Here is a 24,034-nt window from a genome sequence, read left to right as displayed (position 1 = left end):
GTGGAAGAAGACTGGGAATTTAAAGTGTATATAAGGAGACTTTAAAAACTCAATGAGGGGTGGAAAAATCGTGGAATGAAATTTTATGACCCTAGGGGAAATGTTTTTAAAAGATCAAGCTCAAATATATTAATTTTAATGAGAAATAAGATTAAATAAAGTAAAAATGGTTTGTTAATTGGTGAAAGAAGAGAATGTAAAATTACAGTATATTAAGATAAATTACAAGACAAAAATAATCCGTTCTGCAAGTCTCTTCGTCTAGCGTTTTTTTTTGTCTTGCGAAGCAAGACCATTGACGGCTTAGCGGATTAGCGCTATTAGCGGTTTAGCGGCTTTTAGCGGCTTTTAGCGGCTTAGTGGCTTAGCGGATAAGCGGATAAGCAGCTTAGCAGCTTAGAAAAAGGGGGGGAAGGGAAAAAAACCCGCAGGAACTCGCAAGACATTTTGCGAAGGAAGCCCATAGGAAATTCGTTTTGCGAAGCACCTCCAAAACGGAAAACTCTTTCGTCTAGCGAGTTTTCCGTCTTGCGAGGCATTCGTCTTGCGGGGCACCACTGTATAAGGTGGTGAAAGAAGAGAGTGTAAAATTACAGTATGTTAAGATAAATTATTGGTATAAAAACAAAGATGGAAAGGATTTGCTGAAATATCTAATTGAACTAGAATACAAAAAAGGGAGGTGTGAGGAGGTCAAGGAAATAAGCAAATGGAAAATAAATTATGGGAAGGTTTGATTTATTTATTTTTTTCTCTTTTTTCTTTTTTTTCTTAATTGCTTGTATTTTTCTGGGGGGTTTTTATTTTATTTTTTGCTTGTCTGTATTCATGGTCTTGTTTTTTCTTGCTTAATCTAGTGTTTTCTTTTGTAATTTTTAAAACTGGAATAAATATTATTTTTTTAAAAAAAGAGAGAACAGAAATCGTGCGGTGGCGGCATGGCAGCAGCGGGAGGCCCCATTAGCTAAAGTGGTGCTTCAGGTTAAGAACAGTTTCAGGTTAAGAACGGACCTCCGGAATGAATTAAGTATGTAAGCAGAAGCACCACTTTGACAATGGAGGTAGAATACAGCCATCATGACTAGGTAGTGAAGGGCACCAAGGAATTTGCCAAATCATTTCTTACAAGAAAAAGTCAACATGCAGTGACTTTTCCCTGTCATTCTCCCATAGTGAGGTTGTATTGTGAAGGTACATCCATCAAATAATTTCACCACATTTACTTATTTGATTCCATTTATGAATCACTTCCCCTAAAATATCTCAGAGTGATTTCACGGTATAAAACATCAATACTAACAGCAATTCCATGTATATAAAAAACTAAAAGTGATTTCAAATCCAGTACAGATCGGGATGGATATCTCCAGTTATTTAAAAGACTTGTTGCAAAAGGAAAGTCTTCAACAGGCATCAAAAGCACAATACAGATGGTGCCCGTCTGATATGTGGCAGGAGGAAATCCAAAGGACAGGTGCCACCACACTCAAGGCCCTCTCCTGCAGGTACCATCTCAAACTTTCAAAAAAGAACACTGCCAGCAGCTAATGCTTCTTCCTTTGATAATGACTATGGAACATACATCACATGAAGACGCAGAAGCTGAAATGTTTCTCTTAAAAGTCAAGGTGCTATAGGTCTTTCAAGTACTTTGAGAAGCTTCTTATAACTACCTCCAGCCCAGTCCATTGCAGTCCTACAGGACATTTAATACAAGTAATCAAAAATGTGATACATGTTGAGGAAAGATTTGATTAGCCCTTTTCCTCCCCCTCTATGGTTCCGTTTCCACCATGCCCTTTTCAAACTAAATGTTAGCATTCAATTCTGTTTACGATAACAGAATCCGGGGTGGGGAAGGACATATGTAAAAAAATTGTACAATCTTTATATTTTTCTATCTGAAAATTGTATCTTTTGGTGTAGGTATTGTCTCATTCCACTAATATATTTTAATCCAAATCACTTGAAAAATCTGTCTGCGCTACAGTTAATGGATTTAATTACAACGAATACAGTTCTGACCTTTCTCCAATCTAGATTTAGACATTGTGCACCATAGTAAATGCCTTTTTAAAATTCACCAACGATATGTCATTATTAGTAGACAAAAGAGCATTGATGATATCCAAAGACCTATCTAAAGCTTTTGATTTAATCATCATGTTCCCTTGATTAAAGAAATTACTATTCTTTGGACAATTTATTCCTGCTATTATCTGGGGCATATTTTCTTGGACAGTCATAAAAATGTTAGACGGATAAGTTTGAATGAAAATGGTTAGCATTATGAGTTATTTGGAAATGTTGATTGACCCTTGTTTGTGATGGAAAAACAAATCTTGAAATGTAAATAATCAAGCATGGATTGGAACTGAATTCTGAGTCCCAGATACTGCATTTTGCTAATGCTGTACTCACTATAGGAAATCAGGATGCTAATGAATAGTGTTGTGAGGCCATATAGAATTTTTAAAAATGGAAATGGAGAAAACCATGTGGTTTCTTATAACTGAACATAATATCTCAAAAACAACTGGCCAGCAGTACCAGCATACATTGACCAAACCGCTGCCTGCTTTTCAAACAGTTTGTGTTGCAAAGCCTAGGGATGTTAAATAAAAATATTTACATGCAAAAGTCAGTCCCCAGCATTCCAACACACTCTAATTCCATCATCACACTCTAGAACACAAGTGGCCCTAAAGATACTGTTGTACTCTATCTCCCATCAGCCTCAGCCACAATGGCCAATAGTCAGGGTTGAAGCGAATGATAGTCCAGCAACATTTGGATGGCCACAGGTTAACCACCCTTGCTCTAGAATGTCCCAGGAAACAGAGTCCTGGGTAGATCTACACAGATAGGGATCAGCTTGGTTCTCAGAGGCTTCTGTTAGGTTCTGTAGGACAAAGCAAACAGGCTGGTGATAGGAATTGAACTTAAGAGGGAGCAAAACTTAATCTTTTTGCAATGATAACATGGACATCAGGGGCGGCTTTAGTCCCACCTAGTGGTGAAGTGGATCACAGTTTTATTTTCTCCCTTATAAGTGAACGGCCGCCATTGATTCCTAATGGGGGAAAGTAAAATTATGCCCCTTACTTGAGGAAAACACTGTCGTGGAGACAAAACCATCCATGATACTGAGTGGCCCAGGCAACGTTTTCAGGGAAGCAGCAGTCCCTTCACATTCTCCTGAAATCAGCTCCATGAGTGCAAGGAAGATAGCTCAGTTGTTAGAGCATGGTACTAATGATGCCAAGGCTATGCAGGTTCAATCCCTGTATGGGGCCGCTACATATTCCTGCATTGCAGAGGGTTTTGATGATCCTCAGGGTCCCTTCCAACTCTACAATTCTATGATTCTTTTGGGCACATTCCTACCAATGACAATAAGGGATTGGAAAGAGAGGCAAGCAGAAGGGAGTGCAGAACTCTCCATTAGGAGTGTTTCAGGGATTCTGATGAACCCCAAATCCCAAGCCAAAAACAAGCTGCTTCTGAGGGATTCAGGGGTTGTCCAAGGTGAAGTGGAATCTGTAAAAGGGACTCCAAATGAAAGCACCTGGCGGCACCTCAGTGACTCAAGACACCAGAAGTTGCCAAGGGCCACCAAAAAAAGTCCTTGAGGGCCACATTCTGCTCTCAAGCCTTGTGTTGGACCACCCTGATTGAAGACATTTTGGTGGCTGGTCACATGGACCAGTGTGGTGGCAGCTACCATCTCCATTTTCTTTTCAGCACCTATTGAGGACCTTCCTTCACCAACAAGCCTTTTAAGTAGAGTTGTTGTTTCTCTCCCAATCTGCATTGAAATTGTCTTTAAATATGGTTTATTATTGATTATTTCATTGCTCAATTGCCTTCAGGTGTTTTAGGAGAAGCGATTCATCATCAACAGAATTAGCACTGTTTCAAATGCTGCATAATACCCATTCCACATTTGTAAGAAATCGCTCTTTTAGTGTGGCAGCACCCACACTTTGAAACTCCCTGCCTATTGATATCAGGTAATGCCTCGACTGTACTCTTTTCAGCACCCACTAAGAAATTTTGGGTTTAGACAAACCTACCCAGGTATTTAAGGGACATGGGTGGCGCTGTGGTCTAAACCTAGGGCTTGCCGATTGGAAGGTCAGCAGTTCGAATCCCCGCAATGGGGTGAGCTCCCGTTGCTCAGTCCCTGCTCCTGCCAACCTGGCAGTTCGAAAGCACATCAAAGTGCAAGTAGATAAATAGGTACTGCTCCGGTGGGAAGGTAAATGGCGTTTCCGTGCGCTGCTCTGGTTCGCCAGAAGTGGCTTCATTATGCTGGCCACATGACCTGGAAGCTGTCTGCGGACAAACTCCGGCTTCCTCGGCCTATAGAGTGAGATGAGTGCACAACCCCAAAGTTGTCTGCGACTGGACCTAATGATCAGGAGTACCTTTACCTTTACCTTTACCCAGCTTTTTAGAGAGTTGGTTCGAGTTTTGATCTGTTTTTAGTCTATTGTTATTTTAACATTTTGAAAGTTTTAAATTATTGTTAATTTTTCTTCCTGATAATTTTATAGCTTTATCCCTTTTTTGCAAACCTCTTTAAGGTTTTTTACATTCAAGCTGTGCATAAATTACATGAAACGAATAATAAATAAATAAATAAATAAACAATTAAAAGCGCAGAAAATCTGAAGAGCACCTCACCTTTACACTAAATTAACACAGGGCATAATCTACTGTGGAGCTTTTGAAATAAATGGGAATTTCTCTTCACAGCTCCCCCTCATTCCAACAGAGTTTGTATTATTATTTAATAATATGACCTTTCATAGACATCTGAAGGCAGCCCTGTTTCAGGAGGCTTTTAATGTTTAATGTTTTGTTTTGTCCCTTTATTCTTTGCTGGAAGCCACCCAGAGTGGCTGAGGCAACAGTCAGACGCGGAGTACAAGAAATATAGTATTACTGCTACTACTATTATTGCAGGAGAATATTGTGATGCACAGCTCAGATCATGGGTGCCTTGGGGGCCAACACCTCCCCCCAAAAAAATCCCAAATCAGAAGGCCGCCCCCTGACTTATTCAGCAGCCATGCACACACGCCACAGGCTACCCACACAACACGGCATGCATGCACACACACACCATGGGGCACACTGACATCACACAGCCCCGAGTCCCCTCAATCAAGGGGGCAAGGTGGCCTGCATGGCTCAGATCATCTATCAGGCCCTTTGCTGCCCTTAATGGCTCCCTCAGGCTCAGGTAGTGGACGTTGAGTGCCATTTAGAGCAGCAGCAGCCACCTTACCTGGCCATACATTAAGGGTGCCTCTGGCCATGCTTCCATCATATATGCTGGGATGGGGAATCTTTTCTAGCCCAAGAGCTGCATCCCCTTGTGGGCAAACATCTGAAGGCTGCATGCCAATGGTGGGGATGACCAGAGGCAAAAGGGTGGAGCAATGGATGTTACTCTTACCTTTCTTAGGTAGGCTACATTCCAGCCGTGCAGAAATCAGAGGTTTCTACACACACACCCCAACACCCTATGCATCTCTCCATCCACATAAGCAAGAGACATTATCAGAAGTCAGGGTCACAACCCAGCCAGGAAACAGCACTTCAGGAACCACTGAGAGGTGTGGCTTGGAGAGACAGTGTGACCTCAGCAGAGTCCCAAAGGCTGGATATAACAGTAGTGGAGCGTTCTCTGCGGCAAAGCAATCCCTGGCTTGTGGTGGCAGCACTGGGCTCTCAGGATGCCTGGGCTGCTGTGTCCTTCTCAAGCACCCTCCAGCTGGATGCCTCCCCCTAAAACTGTGCCCAGGGCAATGGTCCCCCTAGCCCTCCCCCATGCTATACCTCTCCTCTGGATATAGAAACCTCAAAGGCCTTAGTTGGCATCCAAGCTTGTGGTTCCCCACCTCTCAGAGATGCATTTAGGGGAGCCCGACCTGTTTAGTTGCAGTGGGCACGTGTGATGGCCTGGGACTCAGGCTCAGACTTGGAACCAGAGGAGTCTCAGTCCACACTGGATCCTCTGCCTCAGGCGGCATCTGAACTGAGTCTGGGGCCTGATTCTGAAGAGTCCCAGTCTGCACAGGTTCCCCTGCAACAAGCACCAGCTGGGCCGAGTCAGGGGCCTGAGCCTGCCCTGGCTCCAGATGCGGGGATTACCTCATTGCCTTCAGCTGAGCAATCACTTACAGCTGCTCCACTACCAGTTGGGTCAGGAGAGGCTGAGGCGGCCTCTGGGTCTAGTAACCCACCAACATCTCCCGAGCTGCAGAGACTCAGGTCTCAGAGAAGGAGAGACCTAAGTACTCACAGGAGGAGTGCTCGCTTTCAGGCAAGACAAGGCTGTCGGGCCCCGCCCCAGGTTGTGGGAGCAACATTGCTGCTTGCTGGAACCTGCCTGAGACTCTGTGCCCAACCTAGCCTGGTTTCCTGCCTTAAGACTTGCCTAGGCCCTGTTGGACTGACTCCTCACGGAATCCTTGGATTCGGGACCGGACCTGGACCATGTTGCTTGGGTTAACCCCCGGACCCAGCACAGCATGGACCCTCAGGGGCACCATAGGGGGTGCCACAACTATGAGGTAAAATGGAAGGCGAGAGGTGGGGGCACCTAATTTTGACATCACATAGGGTGCCAAGGTCTGCCACCACACCTCTGATAAAGACATTATCTCCTTCTGGAAATGGCTAGGTGTGTTTGCAAGTGCTCTGATCTCAACATGTACATAGACAACCCCCCCCCCCCAATTGGTACCTGCCTTACTCCTGACATCACATATTACACAAGGCAGTAATGGGCATCAGCTTGGGTGGTTTTAAAAGAGGATTAGACAAAATTGTGGAGGAGAAGACATTCAATGGCTTCTAGCCATGATTGCTAGGCTCTGCCTCCATGGTTGGAGAATGCTGTTATGCTCACAATTGTTCACAGGCATCTGGCTTGCCACTGAGAACAGGATCTGGGACTAGATGGGCCATTCTCCTGATCCCACCGGCTCTCCTTATGATGTCAGGTGTGGGGCAGGTAACTATGGTTTAGGGATAGCCATAGCCTATGGAAAACCATAGTTTGACCTCACAGGCCAAACTGGGATCTTTGTGGACCCCGGGGGTTGGAGGTTCTGCAGCCCTGAACTATGCCAGGGTTCTGTGTTCACAAGTGGCCAGCGAGATGCTTTCAGAAGAAGGCAAGCAGCACATCGGGGAAACCACAGCTCTGCCCCATTATTTACCTCCAACAGAACTACAGATTCCGAACTTGGAGGTTATTTAAGACCATGGGGACTTAAGAGATCAGACCACGGAGCCATCTAGCCCAGTATTCTTTTGCTGACTGTGGGCCATCAGGTGCTTTTTGAGAAGCTTGTAAGGGGAGATAATAATAATAATAATAATAATAATAATAATAATAATAATAATAATAATTTATTATTTATACCCCGCCCACTCTGGGTGGCTTCCAAAAGAATATTAAAATACTATGATACATCAAACATTAAAAGCATCCCTAAACAGGGCTGCCTTCAGATGTCTTCTAAAAGTCTGGTGGTAGTTGTTCTCTTTGACATCTGGTGGGAGGGCATTCCACAGGGAGGGCGCCACTACCAAGAAGGCCCTCTGCCTGGTTCCCTGTAACTTGACTTCTCGCAGTGAGGGAACCGCCAGAAGGCCCTCGGTGCTGGACCTCAGTGTCCGGGTAGAACGATGGGGGTGGACACGCTCCTTCAGGTATACTGGACCAAGGCTGTTTAGGGCTTTAAAGGTCAGCACCAACACTTTGAATTGTGCTCGGAAACGTACTGGGAGCCAATGTAGGTCTTTCAAGACCGGTGTTATATGGTCTCGGCGGCCGCTCCCTGTCACCAGTCTGGCTGCTGCGTTCTGGATTAGTTGTAGTTTCCAGGTCACCTTCAAAGGTAGCCCCACGTAGAGTGCATTGCAGTAGTCCAAGCGGGAGATAACCAGAGCATGCACCACTCTGGCGAGGCAGTCCACAGGCAGATAGGGTCTCAGCCTGCGTACCAGATGGAGCTGGTACACAGCTGCCCTGGACACGGATTTAACCTGTGCCTCCATGGACAGCTGTGAGTCCAAAATGACTCCCAGGCTGCACACCTGGTCCTTCAGGGGCACAAGTACCCCATTCAGGACCAGGGAGTCCTCCACACCTGCCCGCCTCCTGTCCCCCAGAAACAGTACTTCTGTCTTGTCAGGATTCAATCTCAATCTGTTAGCCGCCATCCATCCTCCAACCGCCTCAAGACACTCACACAGGACCGTCACCGCCTAAGGCAACAGCCCTTCTATGTTGCTCATTTCCAGTACAGAGGTAGACTGCTTCAGAACATGGAGGATCCATTTAGTTGCAAATGGCTCCCTGTGGCAGATCCATCATCTGTATAACACCCCCTCTCTCCCCAGACTAAATGTTCCTAAGGAAAAGACAATGAATCTTTTTTTCTTTGATTTCAGATCAACTCTCCTCCCCCCCCCCCCAAATTAAAAAATAAAACAGAAGAGCTGGGCAAAGACAGCTTCCATTTTAAGGATGTATTCTTGTGGGAGGGGTTGCTTTCCCTCTTGAGTTACTTCCCCAGGCTTTCTGTCTCTCTCTTTTAAAGGAAAAAATAGTAGCAAGGATTGAAGCGAGGAAGCAATCCAACCCCCCACCCCCACCCCAATGTGTAAAAATAAAAGAGAGGACCATGCTTTGACTAAGCAAATCACTATTATTAAGGCGCTGGCCTCCAAATATTGTTCCTGATCCACTCATTGATCGAGTTCCTCCTTGTCATTAAGGGCAACGCCGGTTTCCCAGTCGATCCAGGCTCTTTTGGAATTGGAACCAAGAGCAGCAGCGACAAAAGTCCTAAAACCGAAGGAATGAAAGCGAGTGGGTTTGGAAAGAGGCGCTGGTAAGTGGCAGGGCATAACGGCTCCTTTGTGCTTCTCCCCGAGGGATTTGGACTGGGGAAATGGGCCGGCGTCAAATCTGATTGGAAAATTGATAGTCTCCGGAGAATATATTGCCTAAGTCCAAAGGAACCGCTGAGAATGGCTATTCAAGCCCACTGCTTTGGGATTCCGGGTTTTTTTTGGGGGGGGGTTAATTAGGGGGGGAAACCTCATTGTTTTCAGGTTTTCCTGGAACGGGGGGCGGGGAGGCGAGCGCCTCTGGAAACGCAGGACACATTTTTTTAAATGAAGATCAAATGAAGAGACGAACTAGGAAGGTAAAATCTGAGTCAGGGCTCACTTGCGTAGTGGGGCGGGTTGAGCCACCAGCTCACTCGCCCCCATTGATGGAAGCCTCTTTGCTGGATGAAAGAGCATTTCTCACACCTTCGGCGCTATATTCTTTGGGGGAACACTTTTACAGAGGCGAGACTCAGAAACCCTCATAAATGCGAAAGGGGAGACTCCAAGCAGATACATTACCTTTGCCTCGCCACTGTGTAACCTCCACCAGCCCCGAGGCGTCTGAGATTAGCAGAAAGGGGGGTGAATTCTAGTTAGGGGTGAGAGCCCCGAGGACATCTCTGAGTCAGAAACCAAGCACTGCCAAGCGGCTGATGATGGCGATGAACTTTCCTTGGCAGCAGCCAAATGGGAGATGGAGATGGAGATGGAGATGGAGATGGAGATGGAGATGGAGATGGAGATGGAGATGGAGATGGAGATGGAGATGGAGATGGAGATGGAGATGGAGATGGTGGGGAGATAGAAGCTCACTGGGTGAAGATTCAGTTTGCAATCCTATACCCACTTACCTGGGAGTGAGTTGCCACTAGACTTAGAACATAAGAAGAGTTTGTTGGGTCAGGCCCATCTTCTCCAGCGCCCTGTTCCCACAGTAGCCAACCAGATGCCTGTGGGAAATCCACAAGCAGGACCCGAGCACAAGAACTCTCTCCCCTCCGGTGGTTTCCAGCAACTGGCATTCAGAAGCATTGCTGCCTCTGATCGTGGAGGCAGAGCAAGAGCCATCATGTCTGGTAGCCACCGATAGCCCTCTCATCTGTGAATCTGTCTAATCTTCTTTTAAAGCCATCTTGGTTGGTGGCCATCACTGCCTCCTGTGGACGGCAGTTCCACAGGATAACTATGTGCTGAATGAAAACGTACTTTCCTTTATCCATTGATTTATCGAATTTTAAACAGACATATGTAGCGTTCCTCTATTTCACGGACTGGGAATTAAATTTTCCCCAACCCGGTTTGTCGTGAAGGGAGAAGAAACAATGTTACCGTCCCATGGATGGTCTCGTTGTGACTTAAACCTTCCCCTCTCTCTTAGCGCGGAATGGGCTTTTGCAGCAAAAACATGCTTGTGCCTTACTTAGTGCGTGGCCAAGCTAATCCGACCAACTCGGAGGACCCCTTGCTCCGTCCATTGTCTACACGGACTTGCAGCGTCTTCTCTCCAGAGTTTCAGACAGGATGCTGGGGGTCGAACCTGGCACTTGGTGCTCCACCACGAAGCTGCCGGCCTTCCCCAGTAAATCCAGAAATTTAATCGGAAGGTCGGAAAGAATGGAAGACGCGTCTAGAAAGAGGCAGAGCATCTACAAACAATTCCTCGGGGCGAGTCACACAACTGCACCCGCCATTTCTGTGTCCATATATATTATTCCGCCCCTGGTGGGCCTCCCTTACTTCCGCGGCAAAGCACACGTGTGGCTTCTAATATCAGAGCTATTGCTTGTCCTCCCATTCCTATGCACGTCGGAATGTGCGCTTGGGTCGGCAGCTCTCAGTGCGCTACCTAGCATGGTCTGACCAGCTTTCCTGAAGATCAGGATCGGGTTTCTGAAGGCACACCTATGGATCAGGGCACATAAACTGCTCAGAGCAGTTGGAAAGAGAAATCGGAAAGCTAAGGCTGAGTCCTAGTGCTCGCTTACTCGTCTTTAACACAGGCGGGCTCCGGCTAGTGAAGGTCCTGCGGGTGTCTACCCACACACGACCCTGGTTATTTTAAATGGTGGAATTGGGCGACAGGATTAAGTGTGCTGTATTTGTTTTATGAGTCCATGGGGCAGACTTCCTGTCGGCGAAACCCTTATTCAGCAGACCTCTAAGCAATTGGGCTCTTTGGATTGCTCCAATCAGCATAATGGGCTCTCTTTCTCTTTCTCTTTCTCTTTCTCTCTTTTAACAGAGAAAACTGTGATCCAATCCCCATTGAACAAGCTTTGGCCTCCCATCTGATTCCTGATTAGAAACTGGACGGTCCTGATACACTCCTCGCGGCGCTTCTCGCATCCAAGGGAAATTGCGCGCTGCTGGGACAAAGGCCGGTCTTCGGTGAAACCCAGCCCAGGGCATTGCTTGTTCCGTCGCCATAAACAGAACTGACTGCCGTCCACTTTCACTCCATGAAGGGGGAGGAAAGGCGGAGAAGGGGCAAACCGGACCCCTCTGAAGCCTTCAGGGCTTGGGAAATATTCTGAAGTTTGCCAAACACACACACACACACACACACACAAAAGGTGGGCTGCTGGAAGATGCTTGGCATACCAGCTGATGACAGTCTCTGCGTTTGGCAGCCATCCCTCGGGGATAATGGCTGGTGTGTCTATGAGAGCGGCGAGAGGGAGCTGCCCTACGCGCGCGATTGTGTGCAGTCATCACAGTTAGGTAATCTTAGACTCCAGACTTAATGGTCTTAAAGTGGGGGGGGGGGAGGGGGCCGCTCTCTACATGGTAATGTGTATTACTTCACTGACTTCCAAGTGTGATTTGGGGACTCTCCTGCTCATTCTGCCAAGTGAATCGGGCCTGACCGAAAGCCCTCCCCCGACGGCACCAATTGAAAATCAAGGGCTTCCAGCACGTGTGTGTCTCGAACTTCTCATAAGAACGTCAAAAGAGGCCGCTGGATCAGGCAAGCGGCCCAGCCAGCACCCTGTGTCCTCACCGTGGCCAATCAGCTGCCTGTAGGAAACCCGCAAGCAGCTCTCTCGCGGCTTCAGAAGCGTCGCTACCACCAGCTGTGGAGGCAGAGCCCGGCCACCGTGGCTAGTAGCAGCCACCATAGCCTGGCCTGTGCCACTCCCTGAATTTCCTCTCTGATCCTGAGGAAGTTCCCCAGCAAGTCGCTCGTGCGACTGAACCAAGGAACATCCCACCCAGGGGTGCCAACTTGAATAAAAGATGGGGAGGCACGGGCCAGGTAAGCCCCGCCCCAAACAATCGACCGCATGAGGTGCACACACACCATTTGAATGGCAATGCCCATCAACTTGGGGGACACCCCTTCAGATATTTTATTGGGGGGGGCGAAGACTCCTCGGCACCTTGGACTTGGTTCCTATGTCCTACCACCACCTCTGCTTGCAAAAGATGAAATAGGCGGTGGATCCTGGAAATGAGACCCCCAAGATCAGTGGATCCCCTCCGCCCTTCTAGAGGGACCCTTGGACGGCGCTGCCGGGCCACCAGCCAACCCTTCCCTTGCGCTGCTGCGGCGCATCTCTTCTGGGCTTCGGATATGAGGGAATGTTTTTGCTCTGCGTCTCTTGTCCCACCCATCGCACCCGCTTCGCCCGCGTTTTAGCGAAGCCTCGTTAGGCAAGCGTCCATCAGGAGCCTCCTGCGAGACGGCAGCACGTCTGCCAGCGCTGGCCCAGCTCAAATACAGCTGCACGGGCTTTGTCTGGGGCTCGCTGCCTCCTCTCCACACACACACACCAGCTTTTGTGTGCGCGCGCGTTTCGCTCTCCCTCCCTCCTGCCCTAGACAGGCAACGAGTGAGCGCAGCATGATAATGAGCTCTGTCAATTGCCCAGCCGGGAAGCGGGAGGAGGAGGAGGAGGCGGCGCTCTCGCTCTCGGGCTCCGCGCTCCGCTCTGGTTTGCCGTCGACGCGTCCGTCGCAGCTCGCCAACTTCTCTCTCTCTCTACAGCTCGCTCTCCCGCCGCCCCCCGACTACACACACCGACGAGCGACAGGAGGGAAAGGGGAGCGGGAGAAGATACGCCACCCCTTTAATTAAGGGTTCCCTCCAGAGTGGGGGCCGGCAGCATTGGGGAGGGGGAAGTGATGGCTGTGTTTGCTGCAAGGCACAAACAAACAGGAGCCGGATTCGGAGAGGGGGATCCTGGCCGAGGCATTTACACGGTCAGAGTCAACGGGTTGCCCTTACAGAGGAAGCGTTTACACTGTCAGTGATGTTGGGACGCCCGCGCGCACCCTGAATTTTCATCTTGGGTTTGGGGAGAGTCCCCGTCTCCATTTTGGGGTGAAGCCCAACTTTCGAGGGCAGAAAGGCAACACTTCCACAGGCCCTTCTGTTTTAGAGCACATGTTGGGAACTGGGCTCATGAGAGAGCAATTTACTCCCCCTCCCTACAAAGCAAAGTTGGTAGATCGGTCCGTCAGCCTGGTAGAGCTGCATTTTGCTTTGCATTAAAGCGAGACCAACGAAGCGGGTGGGAGTGTCTTTCTCTAGGAAGTGTTTAAGTTGACCGGCCTAACCGTGCAGCTGCTTTGAGCTGGCCAAATGTAAACTCACCGCCTCAACTATAAGGAGAATGTGAGCATTGGCTGAGCTCCGAGACTTTCTAAATGCATCTTGGAACGAAAAGAGAACAAGTTGTTCTGTTTCTAGGCTCCACTAGAAGCCAACCTCGCTCCACGGATGAGAACTGGGATGTGCACAGGAATGGAAAGCAATTTCTTCACTAGTTTTCCCTGAGGGGGGGCGGGGCGGACCCGGGCTCTTCTACAAACTTCTGCCTTCATGATATAATGCAAAACGCCTTTCTTCCACTGAGCCCTTACGCAAATGCACTACATTTAGGCAGGCTCGAGCCTCTTCCGTTTCAAAATTAAAATTAAGCCTCGGGCTACTGATTCTAGTCTGTTACTTTTCCAGCCAGTGCATTCTAGCACTAACAAGGCACACACGAAAGTTGTTGAAAATGGACTCGCCTAGGCTGATTCACCTTCATTTACACCATGTTCCGATGAAGTGAGCGGGTGATCAGGACAGAAGATAGGAGGTGTTCTCCTTTGGAGGTACATTTCGACTTCGGGGGCTGGAGAGACAAACACATCAGCTTTCATTTTAGAAAAGGCAAAAGACCACGTCTTTAGGTCTTTTGATCTCAGGGAAATGATGGTAGCCATCCTTCTGACAGTCTTTTAGATCTACAAGGGGTTTCGTGCTCCTTCTCCTATCATTCAATCCTCGCCACAACTCTGTGCACCCACATTTCACAGCCTTGAAACTTTCGCTGAAAACTTTACCAAAAAACAAAACGAAACGGGAGATAGTTGTTGCAGAAGAGTTGCTGGGTTTTTTTCCTTGTTTTGCCCTATGCGGTTTACTTTGCTGCTTTATTTCTTGTTACTTGGTTTCTACCTGTGATTCTCAATTAGCTTGCTATTGTTCTCCATTCTTTTTTAAGGAATCAGTTGTAAGCCGCCTTGCGACTCGACTGGAGGAAAGGCGGCATACCAACAATCGATTTATTTATTTATTTATTTATTTATTTATTTATTTATTTATTTATTTATTTATTTATTAAGATGAAAGAAATAACCTCCTTCAGCCCCCCGCCATAGGCTGTTACTCTCTTTCGTGTGCCTCGATTTGGAAATGTCTCTTGCCAGGGTGGCCTTTTTTTTCCATTACCTCAGTTATTGAACCTGGTTTGGCAGCCACAATTGTAAATAAAGCCTTAGGCTGCCATCCAGCCCACATTTAACTGGGATGAAGTCTTACTGAAGCCACTTGTGATTAGCCACGCCTAGCATTGCCCCTGAAGTAGAGTTAACTCGCTGCCTTTGCTCGGGTTCCTCGTTCGTTGTACTGGCGCCTGACAAAGGAAATCTTATTGGAATTATCCTGCGACTTTGAATCGAACGATGAGTTCGTTAATCAATTTAAATCGGATATAAGGGAACGAACAATCGTTCTAAAGACAAACTTTTTATTCGTTTTTAGATGGTGTGGATTTGTGGAGCAGCGGGTATTGGCTTAGGAGAGACATGCCCCCTGTTTAAGATAGAAGGTGCTCTTACCAATTACATATTTTTATAAGTACCTGAGATTTTCAAAAGTAGCTTTCGATTAATCTGGACTAAACTAAATCGACCAAACGTTGCAGCCGCGTACCTTAACCTTGCCTATCCTTTTCCTTCATTTGCCCTCTTATTCTAATTTGAATTAGAACAACTGTCCCTTGCTCCTTGCAGATAAGCAATCAGAGTAAACTGGGAGGAGGGCGTCTTGCCAAATATTTGTACTACCACCACACATGGGCGTAGCCAGGATTTTGGGGGGAGCAGGCCTTTTGTTAGGGGGGCAGAACCTCAGTTTGCTACATATTATTTATTGATTTTTATTGATATGGGGCAGTTGCCCCTCCCCGCCTTGGCTACGCCCCTGCCATCACCGCCAATCTGACCTTCCTGCTCCGATCCTCTGTGCTGGCTCTGGTCTCCGGAAGTTCCTGCCGGGCCTTCCATACAGCGCTTTACAAACCAATGTTTAGCGTGTTAGCTCTGGACCCCAACAGATGTGTATTACACCACCGTCTTTTGCTGCTGTTCGGTTATTGCAATTGTTATATTATCAGTTTACGTCGTATTTCGCTACGGGGGAAATCGGGGCAAGTCAAACGCCTAAATATGAAGAAAATAAACTATAGCTAAACTAAAAGTCGCATTCCACCCTATCGGGTCAACCACCCAGAGCCAGAGGAGAATTCCAAGAGCGTCGCTATTATTCTCACCACGAAGCGCAGGTCCGGGCTTTGTCGACCTGCGGACAAATGAAGTTCCGTTTGGTTACGCGGCAGTCCTTTATCCCTGTAACTTTTTAGTGGGGAGAGGGCCGTGGAGCGATGCATGCTTTAGGGGGCGCTGATGCAACAGAGGACAGGAAACCTAGTTCTGTGGGGAAATTGAACATCTTCAGAAGATAGGCTTGGTTTACATTTCTCTGGGAGGCTAAGCAATATGGCCCTGGATTTTGCCCTAAAGTAACCGCTCAGCTTTGGGATTGCTCAGCTTTGGGGCCAGGATTCTCTCTCTCTCTCTCACACACACACACACACAGAGAGAGAGAGAGAGAGAGAGAGAGAAAGAAAGAAAGAAAGAAAGAAAGAAAGAAAGAAAGAAAGAAAGAAAGAAAAAGAGAGAGGTGGTTATGTTAAGGCAGGGATGCCAATGCAGTGCCCTCAAGTACCACTATCATTGACCATCAGCCATGCTTGTTGGGGCTGATGGGAACTGTGGATAGTCCAAGGTCTGGAGAACATCACCTTGCCTAAGGTAAAGGTAAAGGTACCCCTGCCCATACGGGCCAGTCTTGCCAGACTCTAGGGTTGTGCGCTCATCTCACTCTATAGGCCGGGAGCCAGCGCTGTCCGCAGACCTTGCCTACTCCTGAGTTAAGAAGAATATGCGAGTATGCAGTGTGGTCTAGAGGTCAGAGTGTTGGACACCTGAGGAACTGGAGTTCAGATCCCATCTCAGCCATTGAAGTCATTGGGTGACCTTCCGCCGGTCACTTACTCTCAGCCTAACCTATCTCACAGGGTTGTTGTGAGGATATAAGAATATAATTTTATTATTTATACCCCACCCATCTGGCTGGGTTCCCCAGCCACTTTGGGCGACTTCCGACACATATATAAAACAAAACTTCAAACATTAAAAAAACTTTCCGATACAGGACTGCCTTCAGATGTCTTCTAAAAGTTATTGTGACATCTGGTGGGAGGCCGTTTCACCGGGAGAGAGGAGAGCTATGTAACCCACCTCGCGCGCTTTGGAGAAAAGGTGGGCGATAAATGGAACAAATAAGTAAATGTTTCCCCTTGGCCTCAGCCTTGCAGGCGAGTTCTCCTTAATTGGGAGCATAATTCCACATAGAGAACCTTGGGGTCAACAGCATCAAGGGACCTAGTGCCAGCCCATCATCAGCGTTCAGATGTTCATGCCTTCCTTCCGACGCAGGCACGCACGCGCAGCCATCACCACAAAGACAATCCTTTTCAAAGAAAGCCTATTCACACGTTCAGCCACCAGTCGTCACGTGCCGAATGTGATCAAAGGACGATGCGGGTTGGCATGAAAATGCGCCGGTTCCTGATGACTTGGGAAAAACCTTGGGTCTCTGAGGTGACAGAAAAGTTCTTTTCTGCGGGAGTTAGATTTGTGGCAGGTTCCTGGGCCACACACGCAGTTCGAGACGGGGTCCTTGCTCCCATGATGAATATGCATGTGTGAATGAGCCCACCTCGGGGTGTTGGAGGGCAGCCTGTGGGAAAACATGCCGGATTTCCCTAATATGTGCACTTAATATCCGAACGGGCGGGGGGCGGGCATTGCCTTCAATGGATATGAACTTTGTCCTCGATGAATCTCAGGTGGTGCGTCTGGGATGATACCACGCGGTTGGTGGGTCGATCTTGACTTGACATCCCATTCAGGTTGCAGTTCACAGTCTCTCCCATCCCTAGTCGAGCCAGTGGCCCTACTCTAGAGCAAGTGACATTGGGACAGTGAGAAGCTTTCCTTTCTGCTCTTGCGAGGGAGAAAACTTGGACGGTCCTCCCTTCTTTCTGGAAAAGGAAGAATGGGGGGCCAGAGCCGGGAGCCGCTACGTTGCCAGGGCCAAAAGCCCCCTGCCAATTTTCTAACCATCTAGGAACCGACATCGTAAGCAAAACAAGGAGCTTGGCGATGGAAAGGCAGAGGCCCACTCGCCTCTCAGCCCACCCAATCGATAAGCCGCCACTTCGGACAAGCCAGAAAGAAAAATGTCTGGCAAAGTGAAAGGCTGCCGTTGCAGCGCGGAGGAACCCAAAAACAAAGTTTGCAGACAGCTGCGTCCTCGTACCTCCTCCTGAAAATTGCCTTGAAACTTCTGGTTGGTCCTGTGTGTTGAGCTTGGGACGGGGGCGGCTGTGCCCCCTTTAGAGAGCTGTGTGAGGGGCAAAAATAACCCTCCCTCTTTTTAAAAATGGCAATAATAATAATAATAATAATAATAATAATAATTGTACCCCGTCCTGTGTACAATTGACTGGGTTGCCCCAGCCACACTGGGCGGCTTCCAGCAAATATAAAAACATAAAAGAACATTAAACATTAAAAAAACAAAAAACTTTCCCTATACAGAGCTGCCTTCAGATGTGTGATGTCTTCTCATCAACAGAAACACACACACATCCAATAATTTAGAATAGCCTCAGTGTCTTTTTCCAAACTTTTTGGCCTGTTTTATGAAATCATTTTGGACTGAGAAAGAGAGCGAAAGAGAGAGACGCTGAGGGAGCAACTCTTTAGGCTCTACTTGGAAGAAAGTCACACTAAGTCCAATGGGGCTACTCTCAAGTAAGCGTGCATAGGATCGAAGCCCTTGCTCAGTTTTTCTTGGCTTCGTTATACCGAAGAGCGTCAAGCTGACTGAAAGCTTTTCGGCCACTAGATGTCGCTGGTGCAGTTCAAATGAGCCGTGCTTCACCTGCGCTAGCCGAGCACTTGGGGGGGGGGGGAGTTTTTCCAAAGCTTTGCAGAACATAAACATTTGATTTGTAACAGATCGCATTATCATTTCCTGAAAAGAAACTTTTTTATTTCAGGTGTGTGTGTGTGTGTGTGTAGAGGGATGCTTTTCGAGTGTTTTTAAAGAATTAGAATAGTTTCCTCTCTGCTTCTATGGAAGCTTTGGTTCTGGTTGGTATGCGGGGTCTGATCTCCAGCTTCGCTCTCTTAATACACGTCCAAGGCACCTCCGGCACAAGCCTCAATGGCGCTTACCGCCAGATAAGTGGGTACAGGATTGCAGCCACAAATGAGTAAATTTAAAATAAAATAAAAAACCACCAACCACTATTCGTGGTCTCTTGAAATATTCGCTCCCCTGGTAGGCAGAAAAGAACGATCCGTGCATCAGGGTCCTTTCCAAAGAAACGCGCGCCACATAAGAAGAAGGTGAAGACTCCAAAGCTATTGAAACAAAACAGGCAAGACCTTCTGCAATTCTCCCCTATGGGAATAAATAATTGGGACCGTGGGGAGTGAAGCTGGAGACCGAGAGCTCAGCAAGCTCGATTCTTTGCCCAAATTTCCGATGCTTGTGGGTGGGTGGGGACAGCGGTTAGGGGACTCGGGCTCCCTCTAGTCCTAGGAAATGAGGGTTGTGGGGAGGGGGCGCCTGGGAAATCACGTGGGCAGGATGGGAGTTCGAAGAGCCAAGGCTCCCTCCCCCGCCCTCCCAAAGTGTCCTCCCACCACCACCGACGCCCGCTATGGCTCCCCCGCCCCTCCTTACCTCCCCACGTTGTTTAGCGTGCCTTGGGACCAAAGGCAAACAGCCGCGAGCCGGTCCTGGGAAAGGCTCCAGTGACGAGGAACATTTTTTTGTTGTGGTGTTAAGTGCTCGGGCATTAGCAGCCCGAACACGTAGAAAAGGGCTAACATCTGCGGTTTAATAAAATGCCGGCAAGAAATTATAGACTTGTTCGTTATAAACGAGAGACAAGGGCTTGGTTGATCAGAGCCATCTAGTACGCACACGCACACAAAAAAGGCAGGTTGTCGTTGTTGTTGGGGGGGGGGATGCTTGTTAACAAGGATGCAAGGATTTGAAGAGACATAAAAGGAAGATGTGTTAGTTTAATGCAACAACCGCGTGGTCTTTTTCCTGATTTCGGTCGATTTGGAACACTCAACTCTCGAAGTTTTCAGATAAAGGCAAACTGTGATGACATGGGAGGCTTTTAAAACAGGTCTTGGACAAAGTGTCTAAAACTTTGGGGGTCGCTTTCAGATTTGCACAGAAATGTTCTACCTTCCTCCGCCCCAGTTCCTCTTTGTACAGGTTAATCCACTTTGCCCCCCCACCCCGCAAATAAAAATTCACCCACACGCGAATGAAGCTTAGCACCATCAGAGGACATGCAAATCAATGGGACCTCTGCGCGTGTGACTTCAATAAGCCCAGGATCTCAACCGATATGAAAAGAAGTGAAACCTCTAGGGCTAGGCCAACCTAAGGTGTTTTATTTGGAAATGTTAAATATCTTCTTCTTTTTTCAGAAGAGAAATGGGAATTTGTGTTTTAAAAACACCAGAAACGTTTGCATCCCAGAATTTCGTTAACTTCCAGGGAATCACGCTGAAAGAGCCCATGAAGGAACTTTACCTATAAAACCGTTTAATAAAAATAACAACAATAATAATACTATTTGGAAACCCTTCAGAGTTCCAACCCTCCTCTTCTTTTCGCTGAGAAAACCTCAGTTCAGACCAACTTCCAAATCTTGCAAAATGTGGCTAAAACACTACCTAGTGCTTTTTCTTTCCAGATTGCAAATAGAACTGAAGGAGCCTCATAAGAACAACCTGGCCCCAAGCGAAATAAAATAATTTTCAAGCTGCATTTGTTTTTGTTTTTGTTACATTCTACTCCTATACTGTTTTAGTTCTATGTTCTTATGCTTCCGAATCGCGGGAAATTAAACCGAGTTGCCATTTTACGGTCAAACATCTCACACAATGAACTATGGGAATTGTAGTTTTTACAAAGACTCTAGAAAAGACAGACCTGCCTAAGAATCTTCCCCAAGTTCACCAACCGAACTATAATTCCCAGAGCTCCTTGAGCGGAATCGTGCCCATCAAAGCGGTAACGTGGACGCGGCTTACGTGCATGTGCACCTGTATGCTAGGGGTAACAGGGCTTTGCTTAACTGCCCTATGAAATCTGTACTGTATTTGGTCGCCTTTTAAAAATGGGTAAGAACGTCAAGTGCCTGTATGCGCGCAAAAGAGTGTGATGCCGTGATTTAAAGCATCGACACTCAGGGTTTAACCTCCCTTCCCAGCCAGCAGTCCTACGAGTCGTTAGAACTCCTGAATAAGACCAGAATATCTTTCTCTCCCCCTTCCACCCAAGCAAGTGTTGTTGCTGTCGCTGTTGTTATTAAACTTCGCAGATCCATGCCACAGAAATGGGAGGGGCTTCGTACAATCAGATCTGTAGATCACGTCAAGTGTTAACAAACCAAGGCAACTCCAAAGCAAATATTGTGATCATTGTTATTTAGGAGCCCAATTTAAGGAGGAATATTAACATGGATGTGGGGTCCTTCTCGGTGATTGGCTGTAAGGGGGAAAGGATAGGGACCTTTCCCTGTAGGTGGCGTCCTTTAGGTAGTGACTAGACGAAAGGCGCAGAGGTGTAGTCAAATCATTTCCCTTCCAATACACACCAGAGAGAGAGGGAGAGAGAGAGAGGGAGAGAGACAGAGATTTAGTTGTTACAGAAAGGGCGGAAGGGTGGGTGAAAGTCATCGATCGCTCCCCTGCAAAAGTATGTTTCCCCCTCACGTGGTTACAAATAAAAACTGTTTGAATAAATAAGGTTTTTACCCCCTTCTTCATCCTGAACATTTTGTTGTCAAAGTGTTAAATGTTCCCGTCATTTTTATTCAAACACTAACATGATTACGGCCAATTATATATTCACCAGTGTTCCTTAGTTTAGAGTAATTGTACTTGTCACTAATAAAACAGACATAATGGATCGCTCCTGCTCTGGATTTTCAAGCAATTTTCTGTAATTTGATTTGAATTATACTTTGCAGCTTTTTAAAAAATATATATTTTCTAATCCTATTCGCTGGGAAATTGCCGCTCCGTTCCTTTTTTTGGGAGGGGTGTGTGGAAAGGAACATACACGTCCCTAACATTTATAAATAGAATTCAGCCCTTGGGGGGGAATGGGGGGTTAATGCCCCCCTTAAAAAAAAACCCTCTCCACCTCACACACTGAGATTTCGAAATCCGAAAGAGAAGCGCACGAACAGGTTTGTTTTTGTTGGGTTCAAGAAAGGAGAGCGAGTAAAAGGCGCAAACAGAAAATATTACATGCCTAATCATATGGGGTGACTATTGTAATGGGTTTGTTGTTCCTCATATTCTTCAAAACATAAGAACATGTCGAGACAGGCAGTTGAGGGCTTCTTTTTAAATATATATTTATCAAGGGAGAAGGGGTATACACACACACTGCTACAGGAAAATATAACGCCAATTACGTTCCTCGAAGCAATTAAGCTAATTATCTACATACTGTTCCTATGTTCTTTTTGGAGTCGATTACACAGGTAACGACCAACAGTGACTTAACTCTCTGGAGGCGCAAAGGTTCGATCCAGAGATCCCGGCCCTATGGCTTTGTCGTGGGCATCCGACGTGCCAGCAAACCAATCCAATGGGCAACTAGGGCATTGTTCCAAGTGGCCTTCTGTGCGCTTCAATGGGACTTGCGCGCCCGCCCCCTTTGGCTTGGTCCGCTTACAACTTTGGACTCTTTCTGTCATGGATTGAGCTAACTATACCCCCCGCAAAAATAGCAGATTTATTTGGTGCCGGGTCCATCCGCTTTGCCCAGCCCTAGGAAGATGAGACGCACCATTAAGGCTGCGATCCTATGCATACTTACCTGGGAGTAAGCACCTTTGGATGCTATACAGCTTACTTCTGAAAGGACACATGTTTGGATTTCTTTGTATTACAAACAACACACACACACACGCTCCTGGGTTTTCCCGAAGGCTGGTAAAGGAGAATGCCAGACCGGCCTTTGTAGGACTACCCTGAGAGCTCTCTAGGTCCTGGATTCTGAGACTCACAGCTTCCCGCCTTCTTGAAGAAACCATCCAGTAGTAGGCCAGGGCACCGAGGGCATTTCTTTATTGTTTGTGCCCAGGACCTGGGATTCAGAGGTAGACTTCCTCTGCACCTAGAGGTTCCCTTCCGCACCCATAAACCATGGCTAGGCCCTTCCGCCACAGATTTCTCCAACCCTTTGTTCAAGCCATCCAAGCTTCTGGCCGCTATATCTTTGTTATACACGCGGATGGGCATTTTGCCCTGATGGTCCCTAACATCCACCGTTTTAAGGCGGGGAGGGGGTGACAGCGGGAGAGAGGTGTCTTCCTGGCAAAGTTTGTATTTTACTACTAAACCATCAGTCTCAGCAGGTGGGAAAGCCCCTCTTCTTCCTCCTCTTCCACTGCGGAAGGATAGAGGCATACAGGCAATTTTTTCCCCTGCCTCTAGCCCTATGTACACTGACGTGGACGTCATTAGACACACTGGGCCTTAATGCTGAGTGAGGTTTCTTCCCTTTCTTTACCCAACAGGGAAGTGATGATCTGGGATCGAAACCGATTTCGTACCAACCGCGAGAGGCGGCCGTCGAATTCGACGGCGCACCGACTCTGCCTGCGTCGGTGTTCTGGCTACTCTTTCTGGGAAAGAGACGGAGGTTTCCGCATTGGAAACAGAAACACGCATGTAAACGAAGGGTCCACTTTAACCCCAAGTTAACGTCTGAGCAAGGGTGGGGTGGAGTTAGAACCCTGAGAACGACTCCTTCGCGTCGGGTTTCCACTCATAAATTCCTTCCCTACCAACCATTAGGTTCTAAGTCCTCATTTATGAACTGTGGAGCCAGAAAGTGGCTGGAATAATCTTCCCCCTTGCTGCTCTGTCCCAGACGCTCCTATACAGAATTCAGTCCCTCTGAATTAATAAAGACCGACTCCCGACTAAATGCAGACTTAAACGGCGTTCCAACGAATGGGGATAAAAACACGGTGCTTTGCAAAGCGGAGCGGCGACGCTTTCAGTCTGGATCACAACTCCATCTCCGATGCTTTTGCTCCTCGGCCAATTTAATTTAGGGTAGCATGTTAGTTAGGAGTTGGTTACGCTGAGGATCGGGTGCAAATTCTCGTGATGAGGTTTCAACACTTAGGACTAGTCAGGCTGTCTCAGAGTTTTGACATCTATAGCTAACGCACCATTTCTCAAAACAAAGGGAGTCAACGAGGAGTACTCCCCCCGCCACACATACACAGATTATTATATATCTCAGTAGGGAAAGCTAAGCACGTACGAGCAGCCTCACTGGAAACAACAGTTCTTACTTCCGAGTAATCATGCACAGGATTGCGCATTTTTAAAGTCTTCAGTCATACACCGCCCAACCTTT

General features: G+C 47.3%; 1 long non-coding RNA gene across 1 annotated transcript in view; it reads right to left on the bottom strand.

Annotated features, from left to right (window-relative positions):
* Positions 1 to 24,034, bottom strand: part of LOC309345093 — a 123,531-nt gene that overhangs the window by 94,989 nt on the left and 4,508 nt on the right. Inside the window, exon 2 of the long non-coding RNA XR_014158002.1 lies at positions 13,942 to 14,048. This is a non-coding gene — a long non-coding RNA (uncharacterized lncRNA). The remainder of the gene's footprint in view (positions 1 to 13,941; positions 14,049 to 24,034) is intronic.

Source organism: Podarcis erhardii (genome assembly GCF_964252035.2).
Source record: "Podarcis erhardii genome assembly, chromosome: 1".
Taxonomy (NCBI): domain Eukaryota; kingdom Metazoa; phylum Chordata; class Lepidosauria; order Squamata; family Lacertidae; genus Podarcis; species Podarcis erhardii.
This window is presented reverse-complemented; position numbering and strand designations above follow the sequence as displayed.